Raw genomic sequence first — 24089 nt, forward strand, 5'->3', positions numbered from 1 at the left:
TGAGCGCCGAAGAATTGATGCTTTTGAACTGTGGTGTTGGAGAAGATTCTTGAGAGTCCCATGGACTGCAAGGAGATCCAACCAGTCCATTCTGAAGGAGATCAGTCCTGGGTGTTCTTTGGAAGGAATGATGCTAAAGCTGAAACTCCAGTACTTTGGCCACCTCATGTAAGAGTTGACTCATTGGAAAAGACTCTGATGCTGGGAGGGATTGGGGGCAGGAGGAGAAGGGGATGACAGAGGATGAGATGGCTGGATGGCATCACTGACTGGATGGACGTGAGTCTGAGTGAACTCCGGGAGTTGGTGATGGACAGGGAGGCCTGGCGTGCTGCGATTCATGGGGTCGCAAAGAGTGGGACACGACTGAGCGACTGAACTGAACTGAACTCTTTCTTTTATATTTCTAAGGTCCTTGTTTATGTGCTCTGATGTAGGCTTCATGTAAAATGATAATCTCTAGGTCCATCCGTGTTGCTGCAAATGGCATTGCTCCATTCTTTTTATGGCTTCAGAGTATTCCTCTGTATATGCATACCACATTTTTCCAGCCATTCATTTGTTGATGGACATTTTGGATGCTTCCATGTCTTGCCTATTATAAATGGGGCTGCAATGAACATTGCGAGGCACGTATATTTTGAATTAGAAAATACTTTTCCGTGGGTGTGTTTGTGTGGTAGTAAGAGTATGTATGTGTGTGAGTTGTGATGTAAGATATGTTTCTTACTGTGTACCAAAGTAAAAAAAAAAGTCTCCAAAAATACATCTGTGGAGACACTTTGATACTTTGAGGATGGTATCAGTACCTACTTCATATAGTTGTTTCTAAATGTTAAACAGCTAAAGTAATTGAACCAACACCTGCAAAAGGTGAGCACCTGTTGCAGGTTAACAATTACTAGTTATTAGTTATTGTTGGTATCAGTGTTACTGTCCTTCTGTCTCCAAAAATGAGAAAGTGAAAGTCGCTCAGTCGCGTCTGACTCTTTGTGACCCCATGGACAATACAGTTCATGGAATTCTCCAGGCCAGAATACTGGAGTGGGTAACCGATCCTTTCTCCAGGGGATCTTCCCAACCCAGGGATCAAACCCAGGTCTCTGGCATTGTGGGTGGATTCTTTACCAGCTGAGCCACCAAGGAAGCCCAAGAATACTAGAGTGGGTAGCCCATCCCTTCTCCTGGGATCTTTCTGACCCAGGAATTGAACCAGGGTCTCCTGCATTGCAGGTGGATTCTTTACCAGCTGAGTTACCAGGGAAGACCCCCACCTATGTGAGGGGTGTTATCTGATGTGACTCTAACTCCATTTGTCTACCACTGATGCCTCATTTTAGAATAAAAAACAAAGATCTTTCTAGATCAGTGGTTTCCAGAATGTAGAACGACAAACGGTAGGGAGAGGAGTCTGAAAAAAACAACAACTAACTTTCTATTTTTCCAAGGGCATAAAAACAAATAAGACAGCCTATTATCACCATCATTACCATCATCATTTCTTAAGAAACAAGAAAATGTCACAAATAAAACGGGAAAAAAAACTAATAAAGTTAACCAGATACACTAAAATCAATGAAAATCTTATGTATTACTTGTATTTCATTAGAGCAGAGTGAACCGTATTCTTAGACCAGGGTCAGATCAAGAAGCAACATTTAAAATCCACGTTTTCACCTTGTTCTTGAACTCTCTCAAAAAACTTAAAGCATTTGCCTAAACTCTGTGAAACTCTGCCTCTAGAAACCTTCTGGAGGACTTGATCGCATGTATCATATATCTGTTTATACACATACGCACTTACTTATACATCTGCTGCTGCTGCTAAGTCGCTTCAGTCGTGTCTGACTCTGTGCAACCCCATAGACGGCAGCCCACTAAGCACCTCCGTCCCTGGGATTCTCCAGGCAAGAACACTGGAGTGGGTTGCCATTTCCTTCTGCAATGCATGAAAGTGAAAAGTGAAAGTGAAGTCACTCAGTCGTGCCTGACTCTTAGCGCTCGGTCCATGGGATTTTCCAGGCAAGAGTACTGGAGTGGGGTGCCATTGCCTTCTCCGACTTATACATCTACTTACGTCAACATGTTAAAGGTGCCTCAAGTTATAGCTTCTATTAGCAGTTTCACTTTTCACTTTCATGCATTGGAGAAGGAAATGGCAACCCACTCCAGTACTCTTGCTTGGAGAATCCCAGGGACAGGGGAGCCTGGTGGGCTGTCGTCTATGGGGTCGCACAGAGTCGGACACGACTGTAGTGACTTAGTAGCAGCAGTTATTTGTGAACTGCTGGAGAAAGGCCAAATGTTTAAGTATTTCCAATTCTCAGCTTCATTGTTACACGTAGATAGTCTATGAACATGGGTTAACAATCTATGCCATTAACTTCTTACACAGAGGCACCAGAAGTTCTCTTGGTGTTGTACTGAGACAAGTGATGTGAAATGACAAGTACAATCTGAACAAATCTATCTCCCAGAAACTTAAGGACTGGCGATGTTAGAACTAAGCTCCTTCATCCTGCTGTATGGCATACTTCCCCAACGAGATGGATCTAATTGATGTGCCTGGGCACTAGGTGAACTGAGAAGCTCATTAAGGAATATTTTGTTGGTAAGTTCTAATCCTCCTGAGAGTGTATGCATTAAAAGAATGAAGCTAAGGTAAAGGAGGCTTATTAGTTATACCTACTGCTGTAACCAAGCACCTCAACATTTCCTGACCTAACACAACAAATATCTATTTGCCACATATTCTGTGGGTTAGAAATTTGGACCCAGCTTAATTGGGTCCTCTGGCTCAGAGTCTGTTACACTGACTTCTACACCTGACAACTGGGACTGTCTCTTCTGGAGTCTCAGATAGGGGGTGGTCTTCCAAGCTCATTACGTGGCTGCTGACAGTACATGGCTGTTGAACTGAGGGCCTCAGTTCTTTCCTGATTGTCAGCGGGAAGGCTCAGCTCCTTGTCATGTGTGTCTCTTCACAGTACAACTCACAACCTAGCAGCTAACTTCTCTCGGAGTAAGCGAGGGTGAGCGTGAGACAGAACACCCGAGGAAGATGCCAGAGTCATTATGTAACCACATCTCAGAAATGAACATCCACACCTTTGTGTATTTTATCTGTTAGAAGTGAGTCACTGGTTTTGGCTGATGCACACAGGGGAGGGAGTGCTCAAGAGCGTGAGTCCAGGAGGTGAGGACCACTCAGCATCACTGGAGAAGCCCTGCCGCAAGAGACTGGGAGGCGTGATCTAATCCTAAATTTTTCAGCATTAGAGATCAGTGAAGTTGAGTTATAAGGAAATTGTATAAGCATATTACACATGGGACTATTTCTCTTCTGTTTTGATCCTACTGAATCCCAGTTCTAAGCACAGTGCCTGACACATAACTCGAAGAAACAATGCATGGAGGATGTTCCAAGCCATGCCTCCTGTCTGGGCCTCCCTTCAATCATCTTCACATCTAGGGGTTTGGAGTGTGTAATCCCTATTCTATGATTCTTCCAGATCTGGGCATTGGAGGAGACGTATTATGTTCTCACACATTATGAGAACTGCCGTGTATTCTACTTAGTATACTGACATTATTCAATGTAAAGTAAGCCTCACAATATGGACAAATGGATTCAAATGGGACCTTGGACTGAATAAAAATATTACTACTAGACAATTGAACATTAAGATAATAGCACAACTGTCACTTTAAAAATTCTTTCTTCAGTGCCATTTATGCCTGCAATGCAGGAGACCTGGGGTCAATCCCTGGGTTGGGAAGATCCCCTGGAGAAGGGAAAGGCTACCCACTCCAGTATTCTGGCCTGGAGAATTCCATGCATGAGTCCATGGGGTCGCAAAGAGTCAGATATGACCAAGCGGCTTTCATTTTCACTTTTCAGTGCCATTTAAGTGTATAAAATATTCTGATCCAATTAGATTTGACAAAGTTCACACATAAAAATCAAACATATCAGGAAGGCAATCGAAAGTAAAGATTGCTCCACTACTGTTAGTAACACACTAAAGCCTATGTATGTCACATTTACATACTGTTTCTTTATGAAGTGCTTTCTCATAAAGAAATTATTCACCATTCAAAAACAAGTTTGGAAATAAACTGATTTAAGAGCCAGGTCTCTCAATCTCTTGATCAGAAGGTATTAAACCAAATACTGACTTTTTCAAAGGATGGAGCACATTCCATCATATTGAAAACTGGTCAGCTGTGTCCAACTCCTTGTGACCCCATGGACTGTAGCTCACCAGTCTCCTCTGTCCATGGAATTCTCCAGGCCAGAATACAGAAGTGGGTAACAGTTCCCTTCTCCAGGGGATCTTCCCAACACAGGGATCGAACCCAGGTCTCCCATGCTGCAAGTGGATTCTTTACCATCTGAGCCACCAGTGCTTTTAATAAGATTTTAGCAAGAGTGATTTTTTATTTTTAAAACAATAAATTATTTAAAATGTTTCTTTCCTCTTTAGCAGATTCCTAATATTTATTTTGTGTTTTATAATTTCTAAATAACATTATAGTACTTAATATATAATTTATTTTATACATATATGTTATATTATGTACATCTATATGCATATTATATATATTATATATACACATACTGATATATTAATATATGTGTGTAGACATAAGCATATACTGATATATCTTTGTCTACCTATCTACCTATATAGAGAAAAAGTAGGAGAAACTGAGAATGTTAAAAGATATTTCTACTCCTTGAGATTTCCAGTTTAAAGTCATTATAAATCATTGTCTCACCTGGAATAATAAAAACCAAGTGGCCTAACTACCTTTCCTACTTCTGTTCTCTACTTAGCCTCAGTCCCCAAACCAGTGATAGAATCGTAATTAAAAGCCTTATGACTTCCCACTGTATTTTGATGGAAGTATAGACACTTCCTCCCAGGATGCAAGACATACTGGTCCTTGACAGCCACTGACCCTGTCACCTGTCCCTCTCCCTCCTGTTCACCTTCCACCAGCCCAGTGGCTACTTCAGCTCTCAGGACCCACCAGGGTCTGGCCTCCTTGAGAGTCGTGTCTGACTCTGTGACCCCATGGACTGCAGCACGCCAGGCCACTGACTCTCAATGACCTTTCCCAGTTTCCCCAGGCAGAGTCAAATTGCTGGTACCAACTCTCAATTTATTCTCCTACTCGCAGTTCAACAAGGTGGCATGTGATGATACTTGGAAGCAGTCAAGTGGCAGATATTGTGTCTAGAGCAGTGTCTATGAGATTGAGACACATTTAATCAAACTCACTGGGTTCACAGGACCCAACTCACCTGCCATGGTGTGAAATATTCATTTCTAATTAGCAAAACGCTTTGACCTCTGAAGTGCATTCACAGCTCCAGTGCTTTCTGCAGCTCACAGCAGGGCAGTCTGCATGGTGGCAGCCTATGCTCAGCCCAGAGACACTGAAAATCTTGCTTCTGGATTCTCTGAGAGCCTTGAGCAGGTAGTATGCATGGTCAATATCCACTGTAATAGACATAAGTCCTTTTCTCTCTCTGACAAAGCTTTCTGCTGCCAAATAGTACTGAGAGCTTAGTCACAGTGATAACAATGATCATTAATCCTTTAAACAACCCTATTAGCTGGATATTATTCCCTCTTTCTCAACTGAGGAATCTAAGGCCCAGAGAGGCCATAAAAGTTGCTTAAGGCTTTGTAGTCATTATTTGACAAATCTAGGATTCCCAGTCCATCTCACTAGCTGCCTATCATATGCACTGAATTAAGGATGACTTTGAACTTGATTTGAGAAAGAAAAAGACTGATGCAACCCGTGGCCTTCTCTCAAGCCTACCCACCCACTCACACCCTTTGCACTACTCTAATCTAGGTAACCATTCTGGACCCTAATAGACATAGTCCCATTTTAAAATGTGTCTCCTTTTCTAAATCCATTTTTAAATTTACATAAGTAAGTAGTTATTTGACCATTATATTAATTATGTGGGCCAGTGTTTCTCAAAGCATGGGCCACAGCTCATCTACCTCTGAATTATCTCCATCACTAAATGATGTTGCTTTTAGTGAGTCAGAATTTTGAAGGTGGTTGTGGCCTCTGGTAAACTCAATTTCAACATCCATCCCATTCATTCACTCCCAGCAGCATGTATGGCAATCTATCCACATGTATGGCAAAAATGGAAACTCCAAAACTCCCCTGGTGGTTCAATAGAAAAGAATCCACCTGCCATTGAAGGAGACATGGGTTCAGTCCCTCGTCGAGGAAGAGCCCACAGGCTGCGGAGCAACTAAGGTTGTGAGCGACAACTCCTGAGCCTGTGCTTTAAAGACTGTGCTCTGCAGCAAGAGAAACCAGAGCTATCAGAAGCCCCCACTCGTCACAACTACAGAAAGCCTGTGCACAGCAGTGAAGATCCAGCACGACCAAAATAACAATAATAACTGAAACTCTAAACTCCACATTTAACATCTCCTATACCCAACCAGCAATGAGTCTTCAACACTCACAGTGAATCACTACTTCCAGAGTGCAAGCAAGGGAAGAAAATAACATTGATGGACCATCATGTTGTGGGGTAGTTCTTTAGTTAACAATGCAACACATTGGTGAGTTGAATATTACCAGGCCAATTTCATACTTCGAAGCTCAATCTAAGAGTGGTTAAGTTGCTGTTAATACAGCTCTAAATCTAAAGCCCAGCTTAATGCCGCTCACTGGGAGGTTTGTTTAGGTGTAACTGCTTTCTCTACTGGGTATGAAGAGGCAGGCCCTTCCATTTTCCATACCCGACTCTCTGATTTCTTTTTCTATTATGTGGCCTGAGATCAGTATTTTCACCAGCTAGAACTTGGGGGAGACATTGCAGGGGCAGAAGAAGAACCCAATTCTGCTACCTTGAGAGGCCTGGCTGAGCTGCCTGTTTAGTTTTCAATTCTGCCACCCAGGGAGGTATCTGGGCATGTTTACTAGCCTGTTAGCCTCTGTGATGGATGATCCTATCTCCCCCACCCCTTCTGTGACTCCTCACAGTCCTGACAATCACTCTGTGCACACGAGAGACCTAAGGTAAATGCTCCTGACTAATGATGGAAATGGCACCCCACTCTAGTACTCTTGCCTGGAAAATCCCATGGACAGAGGAGCCTGGTAGGCTGCAGACCATGGGGTCATGAAAAGTCAGACACGACTGAGCAACTTCACTTTCACTTTTCCCTTTCATGCATCAGAGAAGGAAATGGCAACCCACTCCAGTGTTCTTGCCTGGAGAATCCCAGGGACGGGGGAGCCTGGTGGGCTGCCGTCTATGGGGTCGCACAGAGTTGGACACGACTGAAGCGACTTAGCAGCAATGATGGCCTCTGTGTACCACAAGCCCAGTAGCCACCACGTCATGAGAATGAAAGGGCCTGGTCCAAGTTCAGAGAAGTGCCAAGACCTTTATCCTAGAGGTCTGCTTATGGGGTCATACACATTTCCTGAGCAGCAAAAAAAGGGTAAGGTAAGAGTAAGTTAACATTTGTGTGAATCTAAAGCTCTTTTTCAACCAATTTTTGTTTTCCTCTTACTCACAGACAGACCATGTGCCAACAGTGGTTATGAGTGCAGACTATGAAACCAGAAGGCCTGGTGTGCATATCACCTTCATTAATCAGCTAGGCAACATTGACCAACAATGTAGTTGAAGATCTAGGACTCCTCATCTGTAAAATGGGGATGAAAATAGTACCTACCTAATAAATTATCCCTGAGAGTTAAGCGAGTGAGCACACAGCACAGTGTTCAGCATACAGTCGGTAATCAAAATGTCCCCTATATGACTAATTGTTATTAATCTCAGATCTCATGATCCTATGTGGTAGACATGGAGCTAGCTCCTTTGCACAGATTATCACAGAAACTCTACAAAGGAGGTAATTATAGAGGAGTTGCTTGTTATTGGCCCACATCATCAGTCCCTGGTAGACAGTCCTGGTACACGCTAACTGCTCTGCCAATGAGCTGACTCTGGCATTGCTTGTCACCTGCTTGATGGTGGTTTCTGGCCACGAGTAGCTGGAAATGCTGTGCAGACAGTGTCCATGGAGCATCCCTCAGCCTGCAAGGCACGGGAGTTTGCAAAGGAAGTCCTGCAGCTTCCTTGCTATGATTGTAAGAATGTTCCAGACACTCTCTGAGAGTCTCCAGTGAGCTTTGGCTCCAGGCACCACAATGGGAGCCTATCTGTGAACACACTCTGTCCGGCCCCTCTTCCTCACCTATCCTCTTGCAAGTTTACTGCCATCATCTCCTTAATGCTTCACCCAAACCCTTGTCTCATAATCTGCCTCTGGGGGAAGTAGCTCAGGACAGTATTGTTGTCCTCACTTTCCAGGTTGTATCCACTGAGGCCCAGAGAGGTTAACTGCCTTCCAGAGGCCATACTCTTTTCTCCTCCATGATGGAACTGTTCTCTGGTCCTGGGCATATGCCTTCAGTCATGGTTACAGTGCTCTGGGGATGCTAAGTCAAATAAGCTGGGGATTAGGGAAGATTCTGCAGAGAGAGTGATGTTGGATCCACACATGCAAGGACATATAGGAAACGACATGCCTGGAGGAGGCAGGTTGAGACAGGACTCACATGCAATCAGATACACAGGAATGATCTTGTGAGTTGTTAAAATACAAACATGCCCTCTCCCAAGTTGGTGAACAGCACCGCCCTCCTCCCTCCAGGGTCCCCCTTCCTCCAGGGCTTTGCTAGGTCTGCGCATGATCCAGCGGCTTAAGGGTTAACAGCAGTAAGCAGCTCCCAGGACTCCTGTTCAGCAAGGACTGGTGACTACTGGTCTACTTCACTCATTACTCAATATTTGCAGTCGATGTTCCTGGAAGAAGGAGGAGCACGGGCAAAGACATTTACTAGTTAAACCCCATGTTTCTTCCCCTCCTTTTCCTTTTCAAGGCCCCATTCATCTCACAGCTGAAAAATAAATGTCTGTGTGATACGTTGGCCAACATAAATTTTTAATGCCATGAGCAATTACCCAGTCAGAGCCTTCCCCGTAGCACGAGAGCTGATGAAACACAGCCCAGTGCTTAGCTGTGAAGACTTCCACCTAAGATGGCAGAAACATATGGTGTTTCAACAGGTCAGTAACTCCCAGATTTCCCTCCAGTTGGCCTGTGAAAGACTAAGCCTGCAAATTCACGGTTACTGAAAGGCGCTATCAGTGTGAAGTTCGGTGATCTGAGCAAAGGAAAATGACTGCAAGGGAAGTACCAGCAGAACAGATAAACAACGGCGGCCAAGTTCACGTTGAGACTTGGACAGCCGCATTTTTCACGTTAATGAAGTCACCTTTCCTGACACTTTGAGCTTGCTCTTCTGGGGGAAGGAATGAGGGCTTGTGATTAAAGACCAACACTTCCTTTGGATGCAACAACTGGACATCAGAACCCCTTTCATGTCACACTGTAGCTTAGAAACTGATATGTACCGAAGTCTCCTGAATATATTCATATGTGATTTCACTTTTTAATTGGAAGATACAGACTTTGCAGGGAGAAAGGGAAATTAGCAATCCCATGAGAAACGGCTGCAAAATAGGAGTCAAGGACGTTTAAATTAAATTTCAAAAGGCATCTTTTAGAAAGAAACCCGGGATGACTCTTCTTTGTGTCAATCACAGTGTAGAGGAGGAGAACAGAAATAATGAAGATACACATCTCAGAGAGAAACGATCAACACGCACAGCAGGCTGATGGGAGCCCCAGAGCTATGGCCTCTGCAGAGGGTTTTTCATGCCTAAAGAAGTTATCTAACACAGCTCAGTCTATTATCTCTGGCCACATATACATGGGTGTCTTTTGAAAATAGCCACTTCGGACAGTAACTGGTCTCCACTGACTCATTCTGAAAGCCAGGTGGAATCAGGGAATTAAAGAGGCAAGATGTCTAAAGTATACCCCAGGGTTGGGAAGGATAGGGGAAGGGTAATTAACATTACCTGAGTCTCTGTCTATGGAAAAATTTCCTGTCCCCACTCAGCTGTCTCTTGGGGTGACATTGTGCTCTGAGGCTCTGGGAGCTGCATTTTTCAGGGCACCTTACTCTGTTGGGTGCATTTTATGAATAAACTTAGGCTCAAGGCACTTCAGCCTGCTCCAATATCCTTTCTCCCTATACTGCAACTGCAAAGTTCTCTGAAATGAAGCAAGTTGCTTCCAGAGAAAAGATCCAAGGTTGTATTATTTGACCATTGTGCAACTTAATTTGTAAGCATCAGTTCGGTGTCTAACATGTGCTGGGCGCTGGGAGGGCCAGGACCTCTGAGAACGTCATGGAGGAGGTAAAAGAAATGAAGCTGCCATAGGGAGAGGGGAAGCCCCTCTTGCGAGGAAAAGGTAGAGAAAATGTTTGATGCAGGTCTTTCCAAGGAAGCCGGAATGTCCTCCCGGGCCAGTGTTCGGTTCAGCAGTGGATTATGGCATTTTGACAGATGTGACAAGATACAGAAAGGTCAGAGAGCATGTGACAGATTCGAGACACATTAGGGTGGGCTGTGTGACGGGAGCATGGAGGCTGGGGGAGACAAAGGCCACAGGGGGAGAAGGCAGGAGGTGAGAGGAAAGGGAGACAGGCGGGGATGTTACCACCAAGAAGAAACAAGGTCAATTCAGGTTTTAAGAAAAGCAGTAACAAATACAGTAGCAGTCCACACAAACATCAAGTTAGTAAAGAGTTTGGGTTATGTTATTGTATCAGTCATCATCCTAACCACTTTTCAGGTACTTGATTCTCAAAACAGTCCTATGGGATAGGTCCCTATGAGTCCCGTTTTACAGACAGGGCAAGTGAGGCAAATTAAGTGAAGTGAAGCAAGTTGAATGGTAGCACTAGAGAGTGCTGAAGCTTGGGCCTGACAAGGAGGCAGCCTGCTTCCCCAACCCTTGTGTTTTAACCCTGTGTCATATCACCTCTTCAGAGATGACCTGTGTCAGCAGATATCGTATCCGTTAACATTAACCTACTAAATTCCTCTCCATTTTTCAGAAAGGAAAATTAAGGCAGAGAAAGCAGGTATGAGTCTAGAAAGGTCACACAGAGAAGCCCTAGTATTTTCTGTTTACAAATAACCCTCTCAGCCACTTTAGCTCTACTTATCTCTAACGACAAATTTAAAGTTGAAAGAAAGAAAAGAAAGTGAAGTTGCTTAGTTTTGTCCGACTCTTTGCGACCCCATGGAGCCTACCAGGCTCCTCCATCCATGGAATTTTCTAGGCAAGAGTACTACAGTGGGTTGCCATTTCCTTCTCCAGGGGATCTTCCCAACCTAGGGATAGAACCCGGGGTTCCTGCACTGCAGGCAGACGCTTTACTGTCTGAGCCACCAGGGAATCCCCTGGTGGAACTTCAAAATTTCAAGTCAGGACAAATTAAAAAAAAAAAAAAAAACAAAAAACCTACAACAGACAATCCCTAAATCCTGAATAGTCCATTATCAAAATGCTCATAATATTGGTTATTCCTAGTAAGATGCTTGATGGTGAAAATTTGCGAGGCTTTCAGGGAATCTTCAATGGTTTCACTATAAAATGCAAGCTAATGGCTACAAAGCAGATCAGTTAGTCTTCTGCAGACAGTCACATCAAGTGGGATGAACTCATTTGTGTAACAATAACAGTGATGAGAGAGAAGAGCTACTGGTTCCACCCCTTCTTGCCAGACTCCTGTTATTATAATCTGGCACTCTTGATTGAATCCTGTAAACTGTCATTTATAGTCAAGGTGATCTATACTTTTAATAGAAAAAAAATTAACTATCAGGAAATATACACACAAATCATGCAACTGACTATTTACCAACTTCGGTGCGAGCTAGCTTCTTGTTGGAGCATAAATGATTTCAGGGCAATTTCAAAGAACCACTTACCTTTCCCATGCATATCCATCACTGTGTTAAAGCTCGCTTCCACGGTGTGATTTCAAATGGAAGACATCATGTTCCCTGCTAAGATAAAGACCTTCGTGTCCCATTCAGTTACTGTGAAGGCTCTGTTATACTAATGCCACATGATAAATCAAGAATGCCTTTGTTATTTATGAGAAGTTTTGCCTTCTTGGTATTTTCTCACTGCATCTTTTCTGTCTTTCTTGCTCTCTGCTTGTTATTTCTTCCTCACTGTCATAGCTAAAAGGACTGTTCAGTAGGGAAATGAAAACACCCCCTACATCGATGAGTGGATGAATGTTTGTCAGGAGGTTGTAAGGAATGAACACTTATTGACCAAACAGCTTGTCTGAATAGCGGGTGAGATGACTCCGAGACGTGAGACAAAGGGTGTGGTGAGACAACTACTTCTCCTAGGCTCCCCTTACCCCATTTTCCAAGGACAGAGATTTCTGTCTTGGAAATCTCTTTGGGCTCCAGAATCAATCAAATGAGAGAGGGTAAATTCTGGGGTCAGAAGTTCACTGAAGCCACTTTTATTCTTAACAATGGGAAACTGGCTGTGCAGCTGTGTAAAGACCAGCCAGATCCTGTTTCCAGGCATGGAAAACACACTCATGAATTTGTCCAATTGAAGGATGGGTGGGGGTGGGGTGGGGGGATGCTGCTCATTTAGATTTTAGGGGATTGTTTACTACTCTCAACTGAAGAATCTTTTGGAGAAGTTGTCTGTAGACAGGATCCTATCAAATTCACGACATTTAGAGATGGCATGAGCAAAACATCCCTAGGAATGGCAGGGCTCACCAGAGAAAACTGGGGGTGGGGGTCTTCCAGGTACAGTAACCAGAAAAATGAATTCTCTTAGACGAAGGCCCCTACTTAGGACAGACAATGTAACATAAACAGGAAGGCCGTAATAGCATCGATTACGGGGCTGGCTTGCTTAAGTAGCTGGAGTAGTTTAGGATGACATATGCTCAGTGGTTGTGCTATTTTGGTTCTGAAGGGTGGGGGACAGTAGAAAAGGGAGAGAAGCTTCACTTTTCATTATGGCCCAAGACATTGGAACAAGAATGAACCTTGATGGTGGGGAAAAATGATGCCACCAAGTAGCCCACCACGAAGTGTCCCAGACCTCCATCGGGGATGGCTCTGAACGCAGATGGTTTATCAGAGACTAAAGGATTCTAACTCTGTCTACCTCCTCAGAACAGATTGCCTGCAACTACCCAGCTTAAAAGAATCAAGGAAAGTAAAACTGTCTATGCTAATGTGATTTTACAAACTAAGAAATTCTTATTCAGGAAGATAAAAGTTATAAATATGTATTTTTTAAGGTTTGTTTTAGGAATTCCCTGAAAATCCATCCATGTGCACACTATATCACTCCAAAAAAAAAAAAATAAATTTCCATCAGGATAAATAGCTCATTTTCAGGATCAATTATCACTCAATTGGGATATAGTCTCTCATCAAACAAGAGTTTATGCTAAAAGACTTGGTTTAAAACCCTCCTCGCTGGATCTAATACAAAACGAAAATATCTTGGACTTTGCCCAATTCTGATCAAACCTCCCCCACTGAAAGAAGTACCTTATTCCAGACCCCCAAATTTCAAAAGTATCTGCCCTTGACCTCCCTCTCCTGAGACTCTACCAAGACTCTTTGGAGATGGTGGCCCCCTTACTGAGTAAACTACAAACTCAACTTTGCATTATCAATAGACAACTTTGGTAGCCATGTCAGGGAGTCAGCAGTCAACAGCTTCCAAATTCCAGGCTATTTACTATGATGTTCTACTGTTCCATGACCTTTAATACAGACCAAAGAAGGTCAGAACAAGGTATACATCCAAGAGTGGAATTTCTAGTTCATACAGCAATTTTATGTTTAACTGTTTCAGAAACTGCCAATCTATTCTCTTTCCCTGCATTTCTGCTTTGTCATTTAGAGAAATAATGCAATGGAAGCAAAATGCTCAGGACTGTAGAGGCTAAACTAGGACAAGGCTGGAGGTTTAGCTAAGCCTCCTATGGTGTTACTCTTTTGTTCCTCTTCAATCCTGACTCCTCACTTGAGAGGGATTATGTTTGCTTATCATTAATTTAGGGCTCTTAATTCAGGGTTCTTCTCTAGGCTTTTCTAGGTATGTGATTAGAACATTTATCAAACAGATTAGCTCAATTAGCTACTAAGTGTTAGTAGCTCAGTCATGTCCTACTCTTTGCAACCCTGTGGACTGTAGCACGCCGGACTCCTCTGACCATGGAATTTTCCAGGCAAGAATACTGGAGAGGGTTGCCATTCCCTTCTCCAAGAGGATCTTCCCAACCCAGGGATAGAATGCTGGTCTCCTGCATTGCAGACAGATTTTTTTTTTACCATCTGAGCCACCAAGGAAGTCAAGATAGATACTAAAGATGCTTAAGAAAATCTCATACAAATCTTATCTATTTATACAACTATGTTATCTATTTTAGATAGGCTTAACAATACATTTATAACATGGGGAATACCAGGCAACATTTTTAATAACTGTAATTGGAAAGTAAACTTTCACTGCACAAAAATATTTAATTAAAATACGACAATGATAGAGGCATATTGAATTAAAGAAAATAAAAATAAAAAATTAAAAGAATAATGAAAATGTGTTGCAAAGACCTGATTCACTGGAAAAGACTCCGATGCTGCAAAAGATTAAAGGCGAAAGGAGAAAGGGCAGCAGCGATGGCTGGATGGCATTACTGACTCAATAAACATGAATATGACCAAATTTGGGGAGACAGTGAGGGGCAGGGAAGCCTGGTGTGCTGCACTCCATGGGGGTCACAAAGAGCTGGACATGTCGTAATGACTGAATGACAATATGGATTTTACAGATTTCACAGAAAAACAAATTTAGGTAGTAAAGAACAGTACTTAGGCAAAATAATCTGCCCCCTTTACCTTTCTCCCCAACAAAGATTTCCATATCTTAATTTCTTCATTTATCAATATGTTACAGCAAAAGAGACTTTGCACATGGAACAGATTACAGACTAAAAATAAGAAGATTATTCTGGATTATCTGAATGAGCCAAGGATAATCACAGTGGCCCTTGGAGTAGAGGAGGAAGGCAGAAGAGTCAGTGGGAGATACAACTTATGGAGAGGAGGCAGGAAGCAGTGGAAGCATGAGAGGGCCTCAACCCACCACTGCCAGCTTGGAAGATGGAGACATGGACACCAGCCAATGCACCAAGGTGGCCTCGAGAAGCCAGGGCCAACCCATGGCTGACATCAAAGAAACAGAGCTCTCAGTCCCACAACCAAAAGGAACTAAATACTGTCAAGGACCAGAATGAGCAGGACGCATATTCTCTCCTAGATTATCCAGAAACAACTCTGTTGACACCTGGATATTAGCCCGGTGGGATCCCTATGGGACCTGTGACCCTCAGAACTACAAGAAAAGAAAGGTGTGCTGTTTTATGCAACCAAGGTTCTGGTAATTATTTACGGCAGCAAGAAATACAACAAGAAGTATGACCATGAATCCCATATGCTTACTTCTATCAGGAAGATTATAGCAATTCACTTTCAAAGTGTCCTTGTGAAGTAGCTCTTTTGCTTGGCTTGATTAGATGTTAAATAGACAAGGGGCTGGGGTTCAAGGATAGTGTATGCTTTGCTTTAGCCACAAGTGGCTGAGAACGTAGGACTCAAACTTGGGCTTTCTGATGCTATCCCACTTTATAAGACTATCTCACAGCGTGTTGAAAACATTTCTAACCTAATCCCTACATTTCCTTTTTAACATCATGTCACCCTTGGATTTTTGGCTTCCCAGAGCAAATGGTTAGGCAGAGGGTACATAAGCTCATCTTTTCCTTTTTCTAATTTTGGATTGGCAATAGCAAGTGAGAATCCCTGTTATAACATCTGAGCTCTCTAAACTCATCCTTATTACTTCTTCTTTCAAATGTATTTTGCCTGAGCTCCAAACATAGTAAGTAATGAAATTCAACAATTTCCCCACAGAACATAGTTGTATATTAATAAACAAGAGTGATTTGCTGGAATGCCTACAATGCAAACAAGAAATAATGGGGGTTCAGGCTTCTGTAATGCACATGCTTATGAAAACATATTGATAATTATAAATACTATGCATCTTCTAGACATTCATAGACAGAATACAATTATGCACCATTGGTTACAAGAAGAAATGCTCACGACAAAGGGTGATCTTGGTTTCTTTCATTTTCGGTATATTTCAGAATTTGCACAAATACATGTCTCCAAACAAAAGCACTGTCTTCATTAAAGCAGTTCTCTTTAGAAGGCTGTACTTACTGACCATTTTTTTTTAAAAAGCTGTTACATTCTTATGGCTGTTTTGAGTCACTGACACTATTAGTATATTATTGAAGACTTTGAAAAACAATTCCTAGAGATCATTTATAAAAAGTCAACGATATCTGGAAACCAAATTAGTGGAAATAAGTTGAAATCTACATCTAGATTTAGTGAATGAAATGAGATACCTATGGGCATAAGGAGACAGGTGAGGGAGCAGAGATCGGGGAGGGGGGTCAGGCAATGGGGGAGAGTGGGGTCTGTGGAGACACAGAGAAGTGGGAAGCCTTTCCTGAGATCCAACTAGCTATTATAGCATCGAATAAAGGCACATTACTGCCTGATCTGATTTTGAAAAGAAAAGCCAAAAAGTTATTCTTGAAAAATTTCTTGATTCTTAAAATATGAGCAAGGCATTACATTTTTAAATGCTCCTGCTGTTTGTATTCAGTTTGGGATCTGTAGTCTCAGGCTGCACCTCAACTGGAAGCAGTATTTCTGGATTTGTACATGTCCTGTGTAAAATGCCACACATTCAGAGCTATTGACACATGGAAATAACTCTTGGCCCTCCGGTCTCAGGGTAAATGCCATTTTGTCAGAGAGGCCATTCTGTCCTAGTTCACAGACCAAGGATCTGGGCCCAGCCATGAGAGCCACGATCCTAAATCCTTTGCTGTTTTGACTCTTCCTCCAATGAGACATTAAAAACTAGATAGGTAGGCGGTGGATGGAACCAGTTTCAGTGGTGTGATTATCAGTTCACTTTCACTAACACAAATGTAGCCATTCACACCCTGACACAATCCCTCAAGAACAGTTATCCCACCCTATGTTCTCAAATAGCCACAGGTAGGTTTCTAAAATGAAAAATCAATTGGAAAAAATTAAAACCAATTCTTATATTCCTTTTCATCGTTCCCCGCCCTGCTCCATCATTCAGAGACTGAAAGAATCTATCTCTGCAATGTGAACTGGCTTACAGACCACATATACAATTCTTAAGAAACCTGTCTGGTGAACCAAGGTCTTAAGTGGATCCCTGAATTGTACAGAATTGCTGACTGCAGTAGATTTCTGGATACATCTTCTCATCCATTCATGCAATAGGCACTGGGGATTCTAAATCAAAAAAGACACCCTTATTCCTAAGTAATTTATAATATAACCCAACTGTTTGTCTGCTCATCCACTCATCTATTTCATATAGAACAATCATTTTATAAGCATCTTACTAGGTGTAGGGGGATAAAGAAAACAAAATACAGTGGAGCACTAGAAACTAACACTTTCAACAGTTATGTGATAAACTAAGGATATCAAATTATTATTACTTTTGCTATTACAGCTAACATTTGTTAAATATTTACAATGTGCCAGGCACTGTTTTAAGTTTGTTACATATATTACTACATTTAATTCTAGCAATAACCTTATGAAACTGGTACTTCTGTAATCCTCTACAGCTCGTAACTGGTGAAGTGAAGACTCAGTTCCCATTTAATCACATCAGCTACAAAGCCTGTAACCCTAGTTACTAATAACAAAACTATACATTATAAGATATGAGTCATTCATTATGATGATCAGTGGGGTAATTTCATAAAAGCAGCCTTTAAACTGAAGTTAAAGTACTAGATTTTGACAACTTACATATTTTTCTCTTTGGCAACATTACTTTGATTATGGCTATCCATTACCCCATATCTCATGTAATACTTTGTAAATTATAAGCATGATTAGACTTCTAAAACATTTTTACTGCTGCAATTATGAAACAATAGAGTGATTAGGAGTTTTATAGGCAGTATAAGTAAGTATTGATTTGGGAAGAGATAATTTGATTAAACAGTGATTGCTGCAATCAACCATACTTTTTGTCTTTAAATGCCAGTGAAAGACAAAATTCTAACCAGAGTGAAAGATTCAAATATTTAACAAAATTGCAACTTTTAAAATTAATTTTTAATCACCTTAGTTTAATGAAATTTTAAAAATTCAGCTTATTAAGTGTAGACTGACATTTTATTTACCCAAGTTTGGGTGTACTAAAACAAAAACTTTTTTTTTTTTTTTAATTTTTGATTGCTGTAGTGAAATAGTTGCAAGTAGAAAAGTAAGACACTTAAGTTTCCTTCAGTTACTGATAAGAGAACAATCCAGAGAGCACTATAAATGCCTTCCAGGGCTTCAGTGGTAAAGAACCTGCCTGCCAATGCAGGGGACCTAAGAGACATAACAGATGCAGGTTTGATCACTGGGTTGGAAAGATCCCTTGGAGGAGGGCATGACAACCCACTCCAGTACTCTTGCCTGGAGAATCCCATGGACAGAGGAGCCTGGCAGGATACAGTCCATTGAGTCACAAAGAGTTGGCGTGACTGAAGTGACTTAGCATGCACGCAAAGGTTTCCTAGGGCTCAAAGCATGTTGCCTCCAGCCTAGGTGCTCTAAGCTCTGCCTCCTTTTCCTTGGAGCTCCTGCTCTGTGGCCTCCAAATGTCTGCCTGTGGCTCCTGAGAGGCACACCCGCTTCCTCTAAGAGGTGGGGTCTCAGACTAGCTGACAGGCATCAAGTGGTTCATCCTAACTGGACAGTTTACTGCCCGTCATCACTATGAACACGGGTGATGGGTTTAGGCTAAATCCAGTCTTGCCTCTGGATTTAGGAACTGTGCAAGGCAGACCACATGACTTAAGAGGACGCTTGGGTGCTCTTCCCAGAGGGAAGAAGTGTGGCTACTTATCGCAGAAAATCTCTACCATTAAAGAGATCATATTAATCTTACCATGGTTTTATATAGTAACAACAGTAACAAACACAAATGCTTGGTGAGTGCCAGGTAGTATGCTAGTAATTGTACAAAAAAATAATTAAAACACGGATTCTATATTTTAGGAGATTTCAATCTCTAGTTAGAAGGTAAATTTAATAGGGAACAAATTTCTTAAAAAGCCCCCCACACACCTCAGAAGATTATAAAGGTGGACTACCCTGTAGAGTGACTGACAACTAAGGTGCCGGAAAAGGTTAAGTGATATTTACTCAGTCTTCCATTTAAGAGTGTGTGCAGTTCACTGTAGGAAGTTGCCTATTAAGGGTAGTTCCTAAAAAAAAAAAAACAACAAAAAACTAACATTTTTGGATTTTAAAGGATTTCAGTTAATTAGAAAAATTTACATTGCAGGCATATCTAAATGTCCTACTAACTGCAAATAACTGAAAAATGACAGAAATTTTGTTTCCAATATGCAAAATAATTGTGGAGCTTAATCACATCATAAATGTATAGCTTTTATAACTCTCTACCTTTCATATTATGCCCTTATCCCCAACATACTTCCATCCTAGTTTCTACATAGTATTGCATTATTCATTCTCAAATACTTTTTTCATCTCCATCTTGGAAACTATGACTTATCCTTCAAATTCCAGTTCAAATATATGTCAGTGCCTTAAATCGGTGCATATCTAAACCCTGTAAATGTTGCAGTATGACCCAGGGAGCACAAGCCTAGTGCTCCATGACTACCTAGAGGGGTGGGATAGAGTGGGCGATGGGATGGAGGTTTAACACGGAGGGGACATGCCTGTACCTATGGCTGATTCATGTTGACATATGACAGAAGCCAACACAAAGTTGGAAAGTGATTATCCTTCAATTAAAACATATATATATATATATATAAAGTGGAAATAAATAAAATAAACCCTGACATGGAGGTTATCTATTACAGAGCCCTGACCCTATCCTGGGAATTCCAAGTGCAGGGACATGTCCCCTTGTTTCTCCCAACATCTCCAGTAGTTCCATCCTTCCTGACACCCTGTGGGTAAGCAATGGATATGTACTGCATTATTCCCTTGACTGTTTCTCTGCCAGGAATAACATTTTCCAGCATCTCTGCATGGTACCACACAAACCTGAGGCAAAAAGCAGAGTTCTTTCTGTAGGGGTGGCAAGTGGGAGAATGAATGGCTTTCTTCCTAATGACGTCCTTCTGATGAATTCTTGTTGGGAGAAGGAACATTCAAATAGCAAACCCTGTGGTCATCTGTTGGCCCAAGAAGAAGCAGGGCCTAGAGCTATTACTCCAGCAGTGAGGACTCAGGGTGGCATTCTGTAATAGACTGGACGCTCTCAGACACCTAAATTCCAGAGGATCGGATACAGAATGCCAGGCAGTCTGGTCTATAACCCTGGGATCATGAGATTCTAAAACATTCACCTCCTGGCTAAGAAATGTATTTGCAATTACTGACCACAGAGAAAGCTCTCCTGAAAACTCCATTTCCTTGAGATGATCTCACTGGGGGCTGAAACAGTACTCTGTAGTCTTTCTAAATGATAAACATACATGTTACTTAAAATACTTGTTTTATCTCATTGACAAGGAGCAAGAAAACCTACCAAACTAAGTTTGTGGAAAGTCCACTCTCACCAAACTTGGAGGTGAATCAGAATAATTAGAGCAGAAGTAACATCGGGAGCAGGATGGCCCTGGATGGACAGGACACGCGCCATGGACAGACTGGCAGCTGCGGCCTGGGGCTCCAGGTGAGATGGGTGGAGTACCCTCTGGGGAGTGCATGCAAGTCTTTTCTTTGTGATTCCAATTAGATTTTACAGTATCTTAAGGAGTCTATAAAAGACATCAACAGGGTAACCTCTTTGCAAGGCCAGTTATCTCAGTGGTCACCCTCTGAATTAACTCAGCCTTTCAGGGGTCTAAAAACAGTCCTCCCCCTGGCTCAGCCATTCATAATTTTAAGGTGCATGCTATAGCAAGCATCAGTCACTGGGTTCAGCTGAGGAATTGTGGTCCTGTCTGCTCTTCCTACCATAACCTCTCAGCATGACAAGGAAGAATCAAAGCTGTTCCTATTTAGCGCTAAATCAAGCATATATGCCTGTCTAGCTTCCATAAACAAAAATAAAAATTCAAAGAATACAGCTTGGCCCAACTTTCCAGGCAAATGAGACAGACTCTTTTAAGTTGGGTGTTATTTGGAGTAATTGGATTGGAACTGTGACACTTTCTATGAGGTTTTCAAGGCCTTGGGTTCTCTGCTATTACATTTTCTCTCTTTCTCTAATGCATTTCAAGGCCATTTATAGGTTAACAACTGCTATTCTTTTTTTTTTCTTTTTAATAACTATAGCCCAAAACTCTTTTCTGAGCTTCAGACTTAATATCCATTTCATTTTGGCCCTCATGGATTTGGAAAGACTCAATCAGGGTTCTCAATCTTTCCCTCCTGTTCCAAGCTGTCTCCCTACTCTCTTGTTAGAGCATCCACAGGGTTCCTTAAGCTATAAACCTGGGATTCACTCTTGATTATTTTCCTCCAATCCCAGTATTACTCTTCCTTTGCCTCCAGTACTAAATCCCAATTATGTTATTCTTCCTGTAAGAAATGCAATTATAGCTGTATATGCATATACATACTATATATATATATATATAGTACACATATAAATGTTTCCACTCATTTCATTGTATCTCTGCTAGTACCACATTCTCTAAACCAGTGGTTCTCCAAGTACTATCAGCATAGCACAGGTACGCCTTCGAAAGACATATATTTGGGCCTCCTTGCACTCCCAGATGTCCTGAATCAGAATCCCTGGGAATGGGCCCAGCAGATGTGTTTCTACAAGTCCTCCAGATGGTTTCCACTGGATACTGAGGTGGAGAACTCCTTCACTAAGCCACCCTATTTTAGCTCGACAACTGCAGTGTAGTCTTCATTAGTCTTTCTACTCCCATGCTTGCCCCTTACTATTCATCACCTTCTCAGTAGACAAAGCAATATTTTATTCCTAATTCTGAGCCAGCCACTCCTTTGTTTAATATTTCTTCATGGTTTTAAAATGTACTCAGAATAGAATCTTTAAAATATTTATCATGGTCTACAAGGGATGGCTCTGGCTCTTACCTAATGCCCTAACTTCTCCTCTCATCCCTCCTTCCCATCCTCTCCCTTAGCTACACCATCGCTGTGTCTACTTCTGACCTGCTCTGTGGATCACTCATTCTCTCCCCATCGTCTGCTCCTCATCTGCAAGGCCTCTCTTCACCTCCATCGTTCTTTCTCCTGCCATGCCTCTTACCACACTTTGGAATTTTCACACTCATATCTCTTGTTTACCGTGTAATGCTATTCAAGATCTTCAATTATGTACAAACAAGAACTACGTTTGTCTTGATTTCCATTATGCACCCACTGCCTTGTACAATGCTTATTGCAGGACAGGTACTTAAAAATACAAAAAATAAAACAAAGACTTGTTGAATGGCTGATAAACACAATTCGTATTAAAATACAAACCAAAGAACAACCTTCCCATCAGCTCACTGGGACGGTGGACCTTGAGAGGGAAAGAACTGAACAGATACAAGCAGAACCAGGTGGGATAATGTTCAAAGGATGTAAATGGCCTATCATGGCTTGACCAACCCATCTCATGCACAATCCTCTCTTCTAAAAACCATATCCCAAGCTGTACCAGCCCCAAGACGTCCATTCTGTGTTTTATGGTCAAAAACCCATACTCTCAATCATTTCCAAAGTGCCTCCTAAGGTCTACACGAGCAAAGGCTAATGGCATCATTTCCAGGTTTGGAAGAGACATTAGAAGGACTTCCCTGGGACACAGCCTGTGATGGTTCATTTTATGTGTCAACCTGAATGGGCTATGGGTGCCCTGGTATGTGGTTACAGATAGCGAGGGTGTTCCTGGCTCAGATGCACATTTGAACTGTTAACTGATTCAAGCAGATTGTCCTCCCCAATGTGTGTGTGTGCCTTAAACAACCTGTTGAAGAGCTGAACAGAACTGAAAGCCTGAGCCTGAGAGAACCCTTTCTCTCTGCCTATCTTTGATCTGGGACATCAGTCTTCTGCTGCCTTTGGACTCAGACTGGATCTTAAGCCATTGAGTCTTCTGGATCTCTGGCTTGGCAACTGCACATCCTTGGACCTCTCAGCATTTATGATAAATGTGAGCCAATTTCTACAACATATCTATTTATCTACCTATCTACTCACCAGCCTATCCTATTGGTTGCTTCTCTGGAGAACTCATAGTAATACAGGGCTCGTAAGACAATCATGAATTGTATATATTACTATTTCAAAGTAGATCTCTGGAACTAAGGAGCCCTACCTGATTCATAAGCCCAACCCAATGTACTTGTCCACAGCATCCCAGGTGAACATTATATGTGAGCTCAAGGCCACATCAAGGGATCTGCTGTAGAACTTCTTGAAGTACAACCCCCCAGTCGATGCATCTCAGAAAAAGAGGCCCTAGAGCATCCCTGCCACAGCCCCCAGGCTCCAGGACCCCAGCCACCAGGCTTAGGGCTGGACAGTTTATATCCTTTCTCAGGAGGGGAGAAAGAGGAGCTGTACTGGGCCCAGCCAGGGTAGAAGGATCCTGGCCCAAGTGTTCGTTACTCCTCAGGAAGACAAGCACATTCATTTAGACTAAACATTAACTTCAAATAGGGCATTGTAAGAATTATTATAAGCACATTATTGAGTGTTGAACCTGAAATAGTAAGAAATTAAAACACAAATAAAAAAGGGGCTGAAGAGTTGTCAGTTAATACCTAGGCAGGCATCTTTCAAACTTCAGAAGAATATAAATGCTAACCAGATGAGGCCATCCCATGACTATGGGAGAACAAGACAAAGCAAGGCCACTCAGCCATCATGTGTGAAACTAGATACACAGGACACTCTGCAGCTACAAAAATATCTAGACACTTCCTTTTCCAATTCACATGAGGTCTAACCA

The 24089-nt window shown here is 42.1% G+C and overlaps 1 protein-coding gene across 2 annotated transcripts in view; it reads right to left on the reverse strand.

The window, feature by feature from the left end:
• The window catches only part of GRM7 (glutamate receptor, metabotropic 7), a 942809-nt gene that overhangs the window by 274666 nt on the left and 644054 nt on the right, over positions 1-24089 (reverse strand). The window lies entirely within an intron of this gene.

Source organism: Bison bison, unplaced genomic scaffold (assembly GCF_000754665.1).
Source record: "Bison bison bison isolate TAMUID 2011002044 unplaced genomic scaffold, Bison_UMD1.0 scf7180017864492, whole genome shotgun sequence".
In the NCBI taxonomy this organism is placed as follows: Eukaryota; Metazoa; Chordata; class Mammalia; order Artiodactyla; family Bovidae; genus Bison; species Bison bison.